The sequence below is a fragment of the Etheostoma spectabile genome, chromosome 10 (assembly GCF_008692095.1).
Source record: "Etheostoma spectabile isolate EspeVRDwgs_2016 chromosome 10, UIUC_Espe_1.0, whole genome shotgun sequence".
Classification (NCBI taxonomy): Eukaryota; Metazoa; Chordata; class Actinopteri; order Perciformes; family Percidae; genus Etheostoma; species Etheostoma spectabile.
The window spans coordinates 25,924,564-25,936,009 of NC_045742.1; the positions used below are offsets into that span (position 1 = coordinate 25,924,564).

General features: G+C 40.0%; 2 long non-coding RNA genes across 2 annotated transcripts in view; one reads left to right on the forward strand and one right to left on the reverse strand.

Annotated features, from left to right (window-relative positions):
* The window catches only part of LOC116697134 (uncharacterized), a 22,889-nt gene extending 15,926 nt beyond the window's left edge, over window positions 1-6,963 (forward strand). The window contains exon 3 of the long non-coding RNA XR_004333928.1: window positions 6,953-6,963. This is a non-coding gene — a long non-coding RNA (uncharacterized LOC116697134). The remainder of the gene's footprint in view (window positions 1-6,952) is intronic.
* LOC116697132 (uncharacterized) overlaps window positions 1-11,446 on the reverse strand; it is an 18,216-nt gene that overhangs the window by 3,467 nt on the left and 3,303 nt on the right. Inside the window, exon 2 of the long non-coding RNA XR_004333926.1 lies at window positions 11,066-11,068. This is a non-coding gene — a long non-coding RNA (uncharacterized LOC116697132). The remainder of the gene's footprint in view (window positions 1-11,065; window positions 11,069-11,446) is intronic.

An 11,446-nucleotide genomic window follows, 5' to 3' on the forward strand; every position in this document is an offset into this window, starting at 1 on the left:
AATGCCATGGCTAACTTTAGCATACTTGGAGGATTCATCGTTAACATTAACAGATTGAGATAGATCAGATAAATATGAATTACACCAACTTAGTGTGATTCCTTTAATGCCAACTAAATGTTCCAGTCTCTGTAAAAGGATGCTATGGTCCAAGGTGTTGAATGCAGCACTAAGATCTAGGAAAACAAGTACGGAGACTCCTTTGTCTGAAGCAGTTAGAAGGTCATTAGTCATTTTAACCAGTGCCGTCTCTGTGCTATGATGCTTTGTGATGCTTTCTTTCCTGACTGAAAGTCCTCAAGTGAACTGTTGCTATGTAGATAATCACATAACTGATTAGCAACTACCTTCTCAAGGATGTTGGAGAGAAAGGGAAGATAAGATATAGGTCTATACTATACTAAGACCTCAGGGTCAAGGGAAGGTTTCTTCAGGAGAGGTTTTATCACAGCTACTTAAATGGCCGCGGTACTTAACCTGTTAATAAAGACATATTGATCATATCTAGTAATGGAGTGTTAACCACCGGTAACGCTTAAGTAGCCTCGTTGGGAAGGGGTCTAAGAGACAGGTAGATGGCTTAGCTGAAGAGACATTTAACATTTATTGTTGAAGGGCTATAGGACAGTAGCAGTCTAAGTACTGTATATGTCAGGTCTTGTCGTTCTTTCTAGTGCTACTGCGTTTAAAGGTGAACCGTTGAAGGCAAAAGGTGATGAATTATATCTCTAATTGTTATCATGTGATCATTAAAAAAGCTGATAAAGTGGTCACTACTCAGAGCTATAGGAATAGATGGCTCAGCAGAGCTGTGACTATCTGTCAGCCTGGCTACAGTGCTGAAAAGAAACCTTGGGTTCTTCTTATTTTCTTCTAGTAATGATGAGTAATAGTCTCATCTGGCATTTCTGAGGGCCTTCCTATACATTAACAGACTGTCTTGCCAATCTAAACGAGATTCTTCCAGTTTGGTGGATCGCCATTTACTTACTAACTAACTACTTAGTTTTTGCGAGGTTTGCTTTAATTTGTGAGTTTGGAAGTTATACAAAGGTGCTAGTTTTCTTTGCTTCATCATCTTCTCTTTGAGAGGAGCAACAGATTCTAAAGTTGTCTGTAAGTAGGTCACAGACCCATCTAAAAAGTTATCATTTTGGGCGGGACTAAAGTTAAAATAAAGGTCCTCTGTTATATTGAGGCATGGCACTGAATTAATTGCTGTTGGAAATTATGAATTATTTTTAAGATCAGTGGATGTTAAATGAATCACAGACTTGTTTATGACTAGCTACACCCCCCCCCACACACACACACACATTGTATCCCTATCTCCCGTCATTTTCTCTTGTTTCTTCTCATCCTCTTCTTTCCATCCCTTAACTCTTTCCTTTTACTTCTCCGATCCACTCCTCTCCTCTTTTATCAATTCCTCCTCAGCGTTTGTAGTAGTGGGTAGTGTAACCAAGAGTGTAACGTTGGGTGTCCGATTTGGGTGAAAAGCAACACAAACATTGATAAAATTGTCAACGTCAAAAGTCTAATATCAGAAAAGACGCAAAAAACTTTGAAAAAAGCGCCAAAACATTAAAAGAAAAACTAAAAAGAAAAGAAAAATGTTGAAAAGAGCGGCAAATATGTCGGAAAAAGCAACGAAAGCATTGAAATGGCAACAGAAACATCTAAAAAAGCAACAAAAACATTCAGAAAGTTTCTAGTTTCTCTATTCCTTCCCTTTTCTGTTTTTGTCTCCTCTTTGGTAATCTGTTCTCCTCTGCTCTTTTCCATCCTCCTCTCCTATCTTCCCCTCTCTTCTCTCTTCTTTCCTCACCTATCTACTCCTCCTCTATCCCAGTTTTTCTTTTATCTCATTTCACTTCTTTTTCTTCTCTCCTCTCCTCCTTTACTCTGTATTTTATTGCCAGTTATTTTTTATACAGATATACAGTAGTGGAATGTAACTAAGTACCATTACTCAAGTACTGCATTTAATTACAAATGTTGTACTTGTACTTTACTTCTTTTTTTAAATTTTCTTCATGCCACTTTGTACATTTACTCCGCTACATTTCAGTGAGAAATATTGTACTTTTTACTGTACTACATTCATCTGACAGCTTTAGTTAGTAGTTACTTTACAGAAGTAGTTGCTGACTGTCCCCTGAACACACTGTAAAAAACATCTCCTCACTATCTGCTAGCTGCCTGTCCCCAGAACACACTGTAAAAAACATCTCCTCACTATCTGCTAGCTGCCTGTCCCCAGAACACACTGTAAAAAACATCTCCTCACTACCTGCTAGCTGCCTGTCCCCAAGACACACTGTAAAAAACGTCTTCTCACTATATGCCAGCTGCCTGTCCCCAAGACACACTGTAAAAAACATCTCCTCACTATATGCTAGCTGCCTGTCCCCAGAACACACTGTAAAAAAACATCTCCCTATCTGCTAGCTGCCTGTCCCAAGAACACACCGTAAAACACTCTCCTCACTATCTGCTAGCTGCCTGTCCCCGACCACACTGTAAAAACATCTCCTCACTACCTGCTAGCTGCCTGTCCCCAAGACACATGTAAAAAACGTCTTCTCAATATTTGCTAGCTCGCCTCCCCAAGACACACTGTTAAAACATCTCCTCCTATATGAGCTGCCTGTCCCCAGAACACACTGTAAAAAACATCTCCTCACTATCTGCTAGTGCCTGTCCCCAGAACACACTGAAAAAACATCCCTCACTATCTGCTAGCTGCCTGTCCCCAGACACACTGTAAAAAACATCTCCTCACTATATGCTAGCTGCCTGTCCCCAAGACACACTGTAAAAACGCTCCTCACTATATGCTAGCTGCCTGTCCCCAAGACACCACTGTAAAAACATCTCCTCACTATCTGGTAGCTGCCTGTCCCCAGAACACACTGTAAAAAACATCTCCTCACTATCTGCTAGTTGCCTGTCCCCAAGACACACTGTAAAAAACATCTCACTATATGCTAGCTGCCTGTCCCCAAGACACACTGTAAAAACATCTAGTCTTGTTTTGTTTGAAAACACCTTACATCACCCAATATTGCTTAGAGAACCTTTAAGTACCATTTTCAATGCACGACTTTTACTTGTAACCATAGACTGTATATTATTGACGGTCTACGCTTGTAACAGAATAATTTTACAGTGTGGTGTTAGTATCTTTACCTTCTGAGGTCTTAGCTCATTGATATCCATCTTCTTAAATGTACCTTTTTAGGGTAGTTGCATGAAACTGATCCCTGTGTTTCATATCAAAATTTTCAGAACAAACTTAGCTTTCCATTGTGATACCCACATTTTCTCTAGAAAGACCAAGAGCCTTTCCTCTCTAAGCGTAGCTCCTCTGGAGCCATTTTAATGCTACGAAGCATTCACGCCGTTAGCATTCCATTGACTGCCATTCATCGTTACAACACTTTGACAGCGAATAACTTTACACCTGAAGTATTTAAAGACTCTATTTGTCCATTGTTTATTTCTAAATAAAACATGCCAATGTATAAAAGGCTCTATTACCTTGTACCTCACGTTAGCAGACATTTTTGTGTCGACAACGATTGTGTCATAACCACGTGACTTTCTGTCGCATAGTCGACAAACCCTCGTATTGTCAGGAGAAACTCGCAGACAGTTTGGACTTTCATCAGCTGTTTAGGTTTAATTACTAATGTTAACTAGCTTGGTAGTTAGCAATAATTAGCCTGTGTCTATGTTATCTCCTAACATAGACCTACGCCCACCGTCTCAGTTGATTGGGAATGATTGAGATTTCTCTTGCACAGCTACCAGAAGACTTACAACTTTCAGACAGGTTGCTCACGTCACATCTACGTCTTCAATCTCAGTTGGAGGCTGCGCAGTAACGCTCAGCCATCACCGGAAAAGAGCTTCTAATATCCTTCACTGGTCTCCGTCCAGGGCAACGGGATCTGTTGGTCCATTTCTTTAACTGTCTATGGTAATTACATGATTTGGAGCTAAAGCTGAAACGTTGATGTTAGCTTTTTGAAATTTCTCAAATCTCTTTTGAAAACAAACCTTAACCTATGATTTGTTGTACGAATTCTAGTAGTATAACATATGATTAAAATAGTAAAAAAAAATTAACTTAAATTAAGTTTTGTAGTACCGGTTTTTGAGTAGAAGTTTTGTCAAACATCATCTGAACATCAGCTCTCGTCCTCAGAGGCTTAACTTAAGATCAGAAAACTTCTTACATGGGATATATGATTTTTTTGGTCCTATCTACTTCCATCTTCACATTCGATCTCAACTAATCCGCCTGCTCAGATAAAAGCTGGGATAACTACCCTCCATAGGCCAAATAAAATCGTACATATACAGTATATCTCCTCTCCTCCTGTGATTCTTAGCCCATCACTTCAATTCAATTCAATTCAATTTTATTTATAGTATCAATTCATAACAAGAGTTATCTCAGACACTTTACAGATAGACCACACCCAAATTTACAAGGACCCAACAGTTCTAATGTTTCCTCCAGACAAGCAACGGTGCGACAGTGGCGAGGAAAAACTTCCTTTTAGGCAGAAACCTCGGTCAGACCCGGCTCTTGGTAGGCGGTGTCTGACGGGCCGGTTGGGGTTAGAATGAAGAGTGGCAATAAAAATAGAAAAATATAGTGTTTGAAGAAGTTCTTTGTAGTTTCATGGCATAGCAGGACGCTGTGCGGCATTACGGCACAGCAACGTAGCAGGACGTAGCAGGGCACCGCAGTGTAGCAGTTGAACATGGCATCACAGAACGTGTAGCGGGACCATGGCGCAGCTGCTACCCTGATTTCGGAGCCTCTCTGATCCAAGGAAACAGCTGGTGAAAAAAGAACATAAGGACTCCGGGGAATACTCCCCAGAAATAGGTATACACGCATTTCTGGGACATGGATGCACATAAATGAAAGATAGAAAGTAGAGGAGAAAGCCGTGTATCGAAATAAGTCCCCAGCTGTCTAAAACTATTACAGCAAACCAAGAACGAGGTAAAGAGAGCTCCAGCCCGCCGGCCAGAACTCTCCCCAACCGGATCGGCTGTATGCCAAGTCTCCCTTTAGTTCTATTATATTCTTGATTATATGATAGATAAATCTGAAAACTATGTGACTAACTACTACTCCCTAACAATATTCGATTCTATGCCCTAACAGTGTATCAAAATAAGTCCCCGCTGTCTAAAACTATTACACAAAACCAAGAGAACGAGGTAAAGAGAGCTCCAGCCCGGCGGGCCAGAACTCTCCCCAACCGGATCGGGCTGTTGCCAAGTCTCCTTTAGTTCTATTATATTCTTGATTATATGATAGATAAATCTGAAAACTATGTGACTAACACTACTACTCAAACATTATTCGATTCTATGCCCTAACTAGTGTATCAAAATAAGTCCCAAGCTGTCTAAACTATTATTACAACAAAACCAAGAGAGACAAGGTAAAGAGCTCCACCCGTCGGCCAGAACTCCCCCAACCGGATCGGGCTGTATGCCAAGTCTCCCTTTAGTTATATATATGGAACTATGTGACTAACTACTACTCCCTAACAATATTCGATTCTATGCCCTAACTATAACTTTATCAAAAAGGAAAGTCTTAAGCCTACTCTTAAATGTGGAGACGGTGTCTGCCTCCCGAACCCAAACTGGAACCTGGTTCCACAGGAGGACCTGATAGCTGAATGCTCTGGCTCCCGTTCTACTTTTAGAGACTCTAGGAACCACCAGTAACCCTGCATTCTGGGCTGTGTATTCTCTCCCAGGGTTGTAGGTACTATGAGCTTTTAAGATAAGATGGAGCCTGACCATGAAGAGCTTTGTAGGTGAGAAGGAGATTTTAAATTCTATTCTAAATTTACAGGAAGCCAATGCAGAGAAGCTAAAACAGGAGAAACGGATCTCTTTTCCTATTCCGTCAGAACACTGCCGCAGCATTCTGGATCAGCTGTAGAGTCTTTATGGATTTTTTTCGAGCAGCCTGATAGTAAGATTGCAGTATCCAACCTAGAAGTACCAAATGCATGGACTAGTTTTTCTCATCATTTTTAGACAGGATATTCCTGATTTTTGCAATATTACGTAGGTGAAAAAAGGCGATCCTTGAAATTTGCTTTAAGTGGGAATTAAGGCCATGTCCTGATCAAAGATACTCCAAGATTCTTCACAGTGGTGCTGGAGGCCAGGGTGATGCCATCCAGAGTAACTATATCTTTGGATAGTGCGTCACGGAGGTGCTTGGGTCCGAGAGCAATAACTTCAGTTTTATCTGAGTTTAACATTAGAAAATACAGGTCATCCAGGTTTTATTATCCTGAAGGCACGTTTGAAGTTTAGCTAACTGATTTTTTTCATCCGGCTTGATGATATATAATGGAGTATCATCTGCATACAATGAAGTTTATGGAGTGTTTCCTAATAATACTGCCTAAAGGAAGCATATATAAAGTGAACAGGATTGGACCGGCACAATCCTTGTGGGACTCCATGACTAATTGGCGTGCACAGAGGATTCATCGTTAACATTACAAACTGAGATCGATCTGATAAATAAGACTTAAACCAGCTTAGAGCAGTCCCTTTATGCCAATTAATTTTTCTAATCTCTGTAATAAGATATAATGGCCAATGGTATCAAATGCAGCGCTAAGATCTAATACCAAGTACAGAGAAAGTCCTTTGTCTGATGCAATTAGGAGGTCATTAGTATTTTAACAAGTGCTGTCTCTGTGCTATGATGAACTCTAAATCCTGACTGAAAATCCTCAAATAAGCTTTTGCTATGCAGAAAGTCGCACAGCTGTATGGCGACTGCTTTCTCAAGAATCTTAGAGAGAAATGGAAGTTTGGATATAGGTCTATATTTGGCTAAAACATCTGGATCAAGGTTTGGCTTTTTTCAGAAGAGGTTTAATTACAGCTACTTTAAAGTACTGTGGTACATAGCCTGTTAATAAGAGACAATGGTTATATTCGTAGTGAAGTTTTTGACTAATGGTAAACTTCTTTAAGTAGCCTAGTCGGATGGGATCTAAGAGGCAGGTTGATGGCTTAGATGAAGAATAATTGAATTAAATTGATAAAGATCAAGTGAAGCAAAGCAGTCAACATGTATCTGTTTTTACAACTGTTTCTAACGTTCCTGAGTTTAGAGATAAGACATTTAAAGGCAGGTCTTGGTGAATTTTGCTTCTAATAGTTAAATTTATATCATTGAGAACCTCATAAGTCGTTACTACTAAGAGCTATGGGAATACTTGGCTCAGTAGAGCTGTGACCTTCTGTTAGCCTGGCTACAGTGCTGAAAAGAAACCTGGGGTTGTTCCTATTTTCCTCTATCAATGACGAGTAGTACGCTGCTCTGGCATTACGGAGGGCCTTCCTATACGTTTTAAGACTATCTTGCCAGGTTAAACGAGAATTTTCCAGTTTGGTGGAGCGCCAGATCTTCTCAAGTTTCCGCGATATTTGCTTTAATTTGCGAGTTTCAGTGTTATACCATGGAGCTAACCTTCTTTGTTTTATTATCTTCTTTTTTGAGGGCAACAGAGTCTAGATTCATTCGTAGCGAGCCTGCTGCACTATCACAAAGTATCGTTGGGAGGGACTAATAGCATAGGAGTCATCCGTTACTTTGGGACTTGGTAATGAATTAAATGCTAACGAATCGCATCCTTAAATTTGCTACAGCACTATCATAGACATCTTGTATAGATGTTTTGCCTAACCGGTAGTTCAGCAGTATAAACTCAAAAGTTATCAACAGTGGTCAGATAGGAAGGGATTCTGTGGGAACACTATTAAATGTTCAATTTCAACACCATACACCAGAACAAGATCGAGGGTGTGGTTAAAACGGTGAGTCGGTTTAGTACACTTTGAGAGAAGCCAATAGAATCTAATAGAAGATAAACGCAGTGCTAAGGCTATCATTCTCATCGTCCACATGATATTAAAATCCCCTACAATAATAACTTTGTCCGTTTTTAGCACTAAGTTCGATGAAACTCTGCAAATTCGATAAAAATTCAGAGTATGGACCAGGTGCTCGGTACACTATAACAATAGAACTGGTTGCTTGATTCAACTTGGGTGTGAAAGACTAAAACGACTTCAAAGATTATAATTTAGTTTAGGTTTAGAGCTGATTAGTGACTAGAATCAAAGATAGCTGCAACTCCACCTCCTCGCCTGCGCCTCGAGGAATGTGAGTATTAAATGACTGGGGGGGGTGGACTCATTTAGACTAACATATTCTCCATTACCCACCGTTTCAGTAAGACAAAATAAATCAATATTAGAATCTGATATCAATTCATTACTATTACAACCTTTAGAAGAGAGAGATCTGATGTTTAAAGTCCACATTTAATTCTCCTATCTTTTGAACTATTGCACTTGTGGTTTTAATTTTATGAGGTTTTCATGCACTGCTCCTCTTCTGTTTCCTTTGATTTAAATAATTTTAATGGTCGGGGGCAGACACCGTCACTATGGGATTTTTACTAGGTAACACCTGAATAAAGGAGCAAGAAGGTGTTAGACTGGACTCTGCCTCCTGGTCCCAACTATGGATTGTCAAGGATTAGGTCCACCAATAAACTTGTCAATGTTTCTAGAAATGAGAGCTGCTCCAGCCCAAGTGGGATGAATGCCGTCTCACACGAATCAGACCAGGTCCTCCCAGAAAGACTGCCAGTGATCCACAAAGCCCACATCATTATCTGGACACCACCTCGATAGCCAGCGGCGAAATGACGACATGCGGCTATACATGTCATCGCTGGTCAGATTTGGCAGGGGTCCAGAGAAAATTACGGTGTCCGACATTGACTTCGCGTATGTACACACCGATTCAACATTAATCTTAGTAACCTCCGATTGCCGTAACCGGGAGTCATTAACGCCAACGTGAATAACAATCTTGCTGTATTTACGTTTATCCTTAGCCAGCAGTTTCAGATAAGACTCAACGTCGCCCGCTCTAGCCCCCGGGATGCACTTAACTACGGCTGCCGGCTTCGCTAACTTCACGTTTCTCAGAATGGAGCTGCCGATAACCAGTTGTTTTCTAGCGGGGGGTTGCTGAGTGGATTTCGCGAGGAACGGCTACCAGAGGCTAACTCAGGCCGGCCCGTGCCGACTACCGGGGGGGGTTAGCTACGTACTGACGACTGATCTGTCATGTGCGGATCCGACTTCTAACTCACTAAGCCTCGCCTCCGTCCACATAAACACAAAACACTTGTTACACACGCCATCACCGCTAAAGAATGCAGAGGAGTAACTAAACATCTCACACATCGAGCAGGAGAAAGTCGGAGAGGGGCCGACATAACTAACTGCTAGGCTAAAGTCGTAGCAGCTAAGCTAAAGTACGTAACGTTAGCTACCAGCGTTAAAACAGCTGTTTATTAAAAAAGTCGCTAAAGAATGAGAAGATATGTGAGTCTATGGCGAACTGCTATAAGAATAATGTTAGCGGACAGTTAGCCGCTGTAATAGCAAATCTAACAACCTGAACTGGTATGTCGTGAGCAGCAGAGCTACCAACACGCAAACAACACAAAGGCACAGGAAACGGAAATGAGTCAGGTACGCTTACCGTAATCACCGAGATGTGTCTCCCATCTCTCCAGTATGCACAATACCAGGAGCAGCTTGGACTTCTTGTCCACTTTGGTCTGTTTCCCCTCTGTTTGCTCTCTGCTCAATCTCCACAGTGTGAAATCCCAGTTAATCAACACGCCTAAATAAAACCAATACTCTTCCCCTCTCCTTGTCATATTGATTCAAAGAGTTCTCGTGTCTGCAAAGCAGCCTGAAACAATAGATGACACAAAAAGTTGATTGCAGCAAAACACACAAACAGTACTGAGAACAGTAATATAAACTAACGTGTTATACTTTCATTCTTGTGGAATTGTTGGTATACTGATGGTGATGGTTAAATTGGCTAACCTAGTGCTGTTTATGAATTGTATTGTCTCCTTTGCTCTCCGATCTTAGTTCACTTTCCCTCCGCTTTATGTAATTATTCATTTATTTATTTTTCTTTTCTAGTTTTTTAATTGTATCTGCTATTAGAAAAGTCTGTAGAAATACGGGCTATTGTACGCCGTTAATAGGAAGGAAGTTTCTGGAATGGTTCTTCCCAGGTGTTTTTACATATTTAGACAAATTTATTTACAGTATATAGCACATTCGAACAAAATATCAAATGTAAAAATTATCACGTAAAATACATTGTTACAAACAACATGGAACAATAAAACACGGTAAAAGCCATCTGACGCCCGGACTCAGCTATGACCAAAGGCCACCACAGTACAGGTACAATATTAGGGGACCACTAAGGTCTATATAAAAGAGACTTCAGATACAGTATTAGGGGACCACTAAGGTCTATATAAAAGAGACTTTAGATACAGTATTAGGGGACCACTAAGGTCTATATAAAAGAGACTTCAGATACAGTATTAGGGGACCACTAAGGTCTATATAAAAGAGACTTCAGATACAGTATTAGGGGACCACTAAGGTCTAAAGAAAAGCATCCAAAGAACGTTTCAAATGTGAACAAACTATCAAAGATAACACAGAGACTCTTGACAAAATGTTGACTATAAGAGGCTACTAACAGAAACGTCCGTTTAAAGGTTCAGAGGATACATACTGGATATATAACTCTACAGAATTTTTCCATTTTTGGATTAACAGAAATGTCCATAAAGGGAGTGTGATCACACTTTAACTCATGTAATTTGGAGTTTTTTGGATATACTATGGAATCCTGAAATTAATTGGATCAAAAGAACAGTAAAGAGTCTTAAAGGAATTTATTTCTTCAATTGATATCTTTCTTATTTCGAAAGGTTTGTAATTGTCTGTGAAATGTTATATGGTATGTAACTCCTGGTATAATTTTACCTTTCATATTTATTCTATTGAATTGAGTACTTTTAGTAGTGGCTTTTTTCTCTTTTCTATTCTTAATCAGTATTTTAGTTTTTTTCTATTTTAATTGAGAGACCTTCTGAGTTTTTTTTTTCATCTCTCCATCACAAATTGTATGGATTATGTGTATAGTAATCTTTAGTATTTTTGTAAACCAATGAATTATGATCATATCTTTCTAGTTTTAGTCAAACTTGCGGAATAGAATGGTGTGTCGGTTTGTTGGACGATTGGTTAATCAGTCATTCCACCTCTTCTTTGGATCAGACTGATATGATTGGGGAGATTGCCATGGAATTGTTTACATACATTTATGGTTGCCAGAGGATGCCAATAACTTTGGTGACTCCTGACGTTTTCTCTAGCACCACCATGAGATTGACATATGGAATCTGATTGGCTCTCAAATGCCATGCAATTTTGAAATACACGTCCCCAGAGCTACAGGACTTTTTTT